General features: G+C 36.4%; 1 non-coding gene across 1 annotated transcript; it reads right to left on the bottom strand.

Moving 5' to 3' along the window:
* Positions 1–1,098: 1,098 nt before the first annotated feature.
* On the bottom strand, positions 1,099–6,414 carry LOC112029994 (protein RGF1 INDUCIBLE TRANSCRIPTION FACTOR 1). The gene is made up of 5 exons (XR_010632907.1): positions 6,186–6,414; positions 5,931–6,060; positions 5,636–5,836; positions 2,241–2,455; positions 1,099–1,859 (listed from the first exon to the last, which is right to left on the bottom strand). It is a non-coding gene; the product is annotated as a protein RGF1 INDUCIBLE TRANSCRIPTION FACTOR 1 (transcript).
* Positions 6,415–7,203: the final 789 nt, after the last annotated feature.

The following is a 7,203-nucleotide window of genomic DNA, read 5'->3' as shown; positions in this document are numbered from 1 at the left end:
GCATCTAGAGTACTTGACTAGAGTTGTCTTTGTTCTCGTCCATTGTGGGGTTCACGTTTCCCCAAGCTTTACATGATATTTACTTCCTTTGTCTAGTCTCGTTTGTTTTTTCTCATTTTAGTTAGATGTAACCATTTCTATGATCTATCCGCACAAACTTTGGCAATGGATAGCGAAATTTCAAGCCCAATTTCAAATACTAAAAATTAAGAAAAATATTCAGTCTAATATAAAACACCAAACCAACACTCTACGTGACCGCAAAGCTACATCGTATCAATCAAGAATCACTCATTAATTATTAATATAACGACCTTTTAAAATTTAAAAAAAAAATTAAAATTAAAATCACACCACTTGAAGCATTTTATGGGGTAAAGCTTAAAGGAACTTTAAATTGACAAGAAAATCAACTTATTTTTTAGTGCAAAGAAAAGTAATCCGCATACTACCAAGTTGATGATCACTAGTAATGGTTCTTATCTTGAAAAACAATATAAAAATTAAAAATCAGAAACGCTATCACATCGGGTGAATTAGGCTAAGGCGGTGCCTTTCTCTGTTTAAAGAACCATACACAATTGAATTGTCTGGCTAGATACTCCATGTCCCAACATTTAATAATCAAAAAGTAGTCCACTTTATGACCAAGAATATGAATCACAAACCGGTCCAAATAGCACAATATTTTCTACTTAAATGGAAATCATAATCAGCACTATGCCTTGGACCATTATCATTACATTCATTATATTATTATCATTTCATTCATTATATATGAACATGTATGAAGATATATATTATTAACTCACATTTTAAGACATTGGTTCACCATTGACAAAAATTTAATGTACCAAATTAGTACAAATCATGCCTAAAATACGCAATTGCCAGCTCATACTTTCACACAAATTGCTACATGATCGAATCTCACATTAAAAAGCCACTCGTGCTGTTACTTTAATGTACTTTAAAATATATATTTAAGTCCCACAAATCAAGTTTTATGATTTTATGTGCATGTTTAATTCCACAAATTCTCCAACATGAAGATGCATCAAAACGCAAATGGGATAAACCACGAATCACACACACGGAAGAATATAAACTTTTTGCAAACAAAACTATCTACATGCACAAAATATGTTCTCTGTACATATGCTAGCATTATACCACTCCATTATTGATATCTTTTCAACAACCAAAGACCCATATGTGTCATCCTCTGTACAAAGTAAAGGCTAACAATAAATATCCTAAATTTTCTCTAATTTATAAAATAAAATATCAGCTGTAAAAACTAAAAAACACACCTATATTTTCTTTACCTATTCACAGGACATTACCTATTGCAAGCCTTTCCCACGTCTTTTTTTTTTTTTTGTTAAATAACTTTTTCCACATTTAGTTTTTCTTTTTCTTTTTTTCCTTTTTTTTTCCTTTTTTTTTTTCTTCTGGTTACATTGATTCATTCTTGTAAAGTTTATTACTTTAACTATTGACCATTTACAGAGTATCACTTTCCTTTTATGATGGGAGCAATCTCAAAATGGTGCTCGGTGAGGTATACCCTTTCTCCTCCTAGCATTGCGGTGGTTGAAAATTGGAGGAGTTCCTGGAGAAATGTTGGTAATGGCTTCGTCTCCAGAACTATAAGACCTCTCTCCGCCATAGTTGTAGTGTCCATCAGATGAAATTGCTGGGCTATCCACCATCGAACGGTTGAACATAAGTGTCCTCTGGATTTTCTTAGGAGTAGATGACTCGTCAGATTCTGAACCACCATGAAATGAATCCCTATTGTGCTTCATTCTCAGTGTAAACGTCAGGTCTGGAACTCCCCTCTTCATTGCCCCAAGCTGACAAAAATAACATGGTACACATTAGTCAACTCAAACATTCAACAAAAGCATACTAGTGCCACCAAAGAAACAGAGAGTAGGTGAGAGCAAAAGACGAACTAAGCAAACAAAATAATATTATTGAAATTAGTCATGAAATTGCCCACCAAATCAGAGTTCACGGGGAGGACAAATTACACAAAATTACATCAACAAGAAATCGAAACTTCTTTCTTGAATCATATAATTTAAAAAACTAATCTAGCTGCGACAATTCCTAGAGGACCAAGCTACATAAAACAAAGAAGCAAAGTCAAATAAAGGTATATGAAATTAAAAAAAAAAAAAGAAAAAGAAAGAGAAAAGGACATTATTAATAAGAGAGAATGAATCACCAACCTTGCAACCCAAAGAGCAAAATCTGAAGGAATCAAGGAGACTTCTACAGCAAATCTCACATGTATTAGTAACCCTTTTCCAGGCCTAGGCTGTGGCCTCTCATTCAAAAACACAATCTTTGCACTGTTGATAATGTATGTCTGAACACATGATATGTCTATGTACTTCTGAATTTCATTGACTCTCACCACGTTGTGGTACGAGGAACGCCTTATCTACAAAACCAACCAACCAAACAAAATTTTAAATTCACATNGAGAGAGAGAGAGAGAGAGAGAGAGAGAGATTGTTTGATGTTTGGCTTTATAGGTGATTGGTTGACTAAAATTGATCAAGGGACTTGTTTACAAAAATTCTAAGCCTTGAATTGTTAAAGGAAATTGATCATCAATGGTAATTTGGCACACTTACAACAATTTTTTAAAAAAATATATATTTTAGAACAATTAGATAGGATTTTTATTGATTCACAATTTAGTAAAACTAATTTTCAAATTAAATTTGTAAAGCCTTTCTTTCATATAGGCCTTTTGGCAATGACCTAATTGGCATAGCCTAAAAGTCGATGGAGAACCTAATTAATGTACTGCACTTAATGAATTGTATCTAAATTTTACCCAATTAAAATGGACTTGTTAAAATAACCATGTGTTGATGCTCATTTTGGCAGAAAAGCCCAATAGCAGGAAGAAACCCAACAATATGGGAAGAAAAGAGTTAGTAAGTTGGGAGAAAAACCATTAAGCTCAAATGGCAAGAATAATGGATCATAGGCCAAGAAAATAATAAATGGGCATCAGAGGAAGCAACGGGCCTAGAGGAGTCCAGAGAAAGAAGTAGTAAACCCATAGGCATTATATGAGATAGAAAGTAAGCAAGAATCAGCCAAAGAGGCTCAAAGCAATGAGTCAAGTGAGTAAGGGGTTGATGGGAAGCCTATCAACCCCAAAAGTAAAGGATGTGGTAATTTGGGCTGGGGAAGCCTAAAAGACTTAGTAAAAGCAAAAGCCCATGGGAATGCAGAATTATAATAGGCTGAGGATGCCCAAGGAGGAAGAAATGGGCCAAGAAAGCCCGTGAGCAATGGAATGGGTCAAGAAGGCCCGAAGTGGCATGAATGCAAGCCCAATGATAATACTAGGCCACTGTAATTAAGTAAAAGGGAAAGCGTACAACAAGTCCGAAAAGAGGCCTAGCAAGCACAAACCAAGCAATACCATGGCAGGAATAACATAATGGCATGGCAAAAATGCTAGCAAGTCTATGAAAGGAGCAAAGAATGGGTTAAAGGGAGAAAAGCCCACAATCAAGCAAGGCCTAACCAATGAAGAAAGCGAGTCATAAAGAATGAAGGCTTAGAAACCTATTCACGCCACAAAAGGTCAAGAATGAGTAGCAAAACGCACAGATAGACCTCTAAGCCATGGCAAATGCATGAACAACAGACAAGCTTTGGACAAACACAAAAGTGAAGCACATACAAGGCTTAGGCACCACCAACTTGTACCCAGCCAATACAAGAGTGGTAGGCAATGGGTTAGAGGTAAGAGAGGGTATGGTATAGCAGTGGGGAGAAGGGGGAGCCTACTCTAGGGTTCCCGCTCAAACTTTTTTGGGGGAAATATCCTGCTGGGATGACATACCACCCAAAAGAGGAAAAATGAGTTGGAATCACTAAGTGCATGCCATAAGGGATAGTGAGAGAGAATACCCATCCTTATCTAGATGGGAATGCCACAATGAACAAGCAAACAAAATAGATTTCTTTGTCTGGTAATGGGATGTGGCACGGCCAGCACAGGTAAATGCTGGTGGCTAGGTAGCTGACAGACCAATGGGTGGTTTGGAAGGACACCCACACCCAGACAAAAGTGGTTAAGAGGTAAAATGGTAAAAACCAATCATGGCAAGAAGTATATAAGGAGCCTCCGCCGTTCACAAGTAATAGAACATTACAACAATCATATCACCATAACACCAGAAAAACAACATGCACCTGTGAACAAGCAAGAACTAAAAAGAAAAGAGTGGAAAAGTAGAGTAATAAAACCTAGAAAAGGACAACAATGAGAAAGAAAAATAGAGAATAGGCAAGAATGTGATAGTAGGCATGCACCAATAGGCTAATCCCTTCTCTCCCTCTAAAAGCCTACCCTCTATTAAGGATTAAGAATTTCTTAGGCATAAGCCATTTAGGCCCATCTTCTCAAAGTGGGTAATTTCTACATCAGGATCTTCCTGTGAGGTTATCCACATTGAGGAAGTGGTTCCCTCTTTGGTCTTAGTTCCATAATACAACTAAGCACGACAGACTAACCTTTTCTCCTTTAATCTTATTGATTATCGGTGTTACCTTTTCTTTTATTATTATTATTATCATTTCTTCTTATAATGCATTTTTCTATTGTCGTGTTGCTCTTTTCTTTAATTTGGAGTTCTTTGCTTGGTTTGACTAACAGTAAGCGCTTATCCGTTATTATTGTTATATTATACTTGCCTGCCATAACTCTTTTGTAACAGTGTCATCTACTATAGGCATGTGACCAAAGTTTCAACAAAAGGGCTTTAGTTTGTGCACAAGCCAGTTCAAGGTGAGTTGCAATTGGACTGGTCCTGACTTTCCTACGCAGAACCTTTGGGCCGTAGTGTGGCAGGAGGCAGCCCAACGCTCACCACATTTAAATTGGTGAATCCACTAGAGAGTTCGGAAACATAGAGGGATAGAAGATGGAAGCCCTCACAAACCATGCCCCCAAGATCCAAGGCAACACGAAACATGAGTATTGTGCCCTCGCAGGCAGAGTCGAGGCCAACAACGCCTCACCAACAATAGCCTAACAAGGCAAAAGGTGTCAACAGAATGGGGGCTGAACCCCAGCAACAGCAAGGAATCCCCACTGAGAATGCCAATGTTTTTATCGAGGTGTTTCAGTCGCTACAACACTCATAACAGCAGATGATGGAAGAAATCCATCAAATGAAAGCGGACAAGACGAAGGAAAAATGGAGCCAGCATGACCCAAGCATGCGGAGGACAAGAAGGAGACACCAGTTGGAGGTGCTTCGTAGAATGCAGAACAGTGTTTCATCACTATGGCCGAAGTGCAGATCTCCTAGAGTAGAAGAGGGCTAGAGTGCCCAAAGAAAGGTTTTATGCACAAAGACCTCCTTATCCACTAAGAATACTCAGAAAGCCATACCCAGAGAGGTAAGAACCACGAGTTTTCGTGCAATATGATGGCAGAAAGGGAAGTGCCATTAAGCATGTAAGCAAGTTCATTAATACTCTTGGCCTTTATGCGGCAGACGAGAACCTATATCTTCGAAAATTTTCTAAATCATTGTGTGTTTTAGTTTTATACATAAAGATGAAAAAAAAAAAAAAAAAAAAAAACCTGAACAACACGGTGATCTTTGTGATTGATCAAACAGTAGGAACAAAGAGCAGTCCCCATACAATCCAAACAGAACATATTGCATTCACTTTTATTGGAATCTCCATGAATAGAGCAGGGGTTGAAGTAACTTGCTCTCAGCATTGGTTTAAGCCATGGAGGACCCAAATCATTGTTCCCCATTCTGCTTATCGGACTCACCTGATTATCCAACACAAACATCAATTAGAAAAACAATCACAAACAAAATCATAAAAAAGAAACAGAGGATTTTTTCAGTGTGAGCAGGACTAACTGTGTTTGGCACAAATACCATGACTTGCTTATGATTGGCCTTCACGAACCCAACACTATCTTGTTCTTGATTATCAATAGTCAGCCTGTCCAGTTCCGCAGGAACAAATCAAAACTTTACAAGATTGAATCTGGAAACACAAAAAACAAAAACACCATATTAGCCAAACAAAAAATGAAAGCTGTAAAACAGACCAGCCAGAACAAAAATCGAATTCATTATCAGAGACTGAAAAAACAAAACAAAAAACCTTACGGGGTTGAGTGAGCTGAAAAGAAATCGCCTTCAAAGATTAGAAGTGTAAAAGAAAAAAAGTGTGTCTTTCTGAAAAGAGAGAACAGAGGAAGGGACTAGATATTGCTGCGTGGGAAGAATTAGAAGTCTAAGGAAGAAAAGAGAAAAAAAACCCAAAGGATTACAATAGCACAATATTTTATAAGGCGGTCAAAAAACAAACAATTAAATAGTATAATTCTGTGTATATAATAAATAAATTAATTAAAATTTATATGGCGGTCACAAAAAACAGCATCACTGACGATAAATATAATAATTCTATATTAAATAAAATAAAATAAAATTGTAAAATAGTACTAGTAGTAACAAAAGGCAATGAATATTGAAACATGCCCACATTTTATAACAAAGACAAATATCATAAAATAAAATTAAAAAAGCCAAAGATTTTGGGTTCAATGGAGACAGCAATGACTAGATTCTCACTCCTTTTTTACCCGTCTGATTAAATATGCGGCTTTCACATTTGTGTGATAAGATTGGCGTGTGCTCTGGACCGTATGATTGAGGTCCGCCGCTAATGTATGTCGGCCCTTCTTTATCTCCACCGTTTGATTAATAAAATAATTAATAATTGTGATGATGTAAATGCTACCTAAACCTCCACGTGTGTATAGGGGCAGCCGTACAAAATTTACCGACGTCTTGGTCCCAAAGTCATGAGGTCAATAGGAATTTCATTTGTTTCGAGAAAGCACGGAACTCATCATATATATATATATATATATATTTTGGGAGGAACTCATCATATATACTTAACCGCCAATACAGGTCGTTCTTCACAGGCATAAGGCATTTAGGAAACTCTGAGAGCATTCTCAGGGTTTTAAAAATTTTAGCACTTAGACATTTAAAAAATTAACTTTATATTTATTTAACACGTTATTTTATAATATATTTAATATTAAAATTTAAAAAAAATTATCACTTCATTAAAATATTTTTTTATCATTTTTTTAATTCTTTTTAAGGGAGA

The sequence above is a fragment of the Quercus suber genome, unplaced genomic scaffold, assembly GCF_002906115.3.
Source record: "Quercus suber isolate HL8 unplaced genomic scaffold, Cork oak 2.0 scaffold_16, whole genome shotgun sequence".
Lineage (NCBI taxonomy): Eukaryota > Viridiplantae > Streptophyta > Magnoliopsida > Fagales > Fagaceae > Quercus > Quercus suber.
This window is presented reverse-complemented; position numbering and strand designations above follow the sequence as displayed.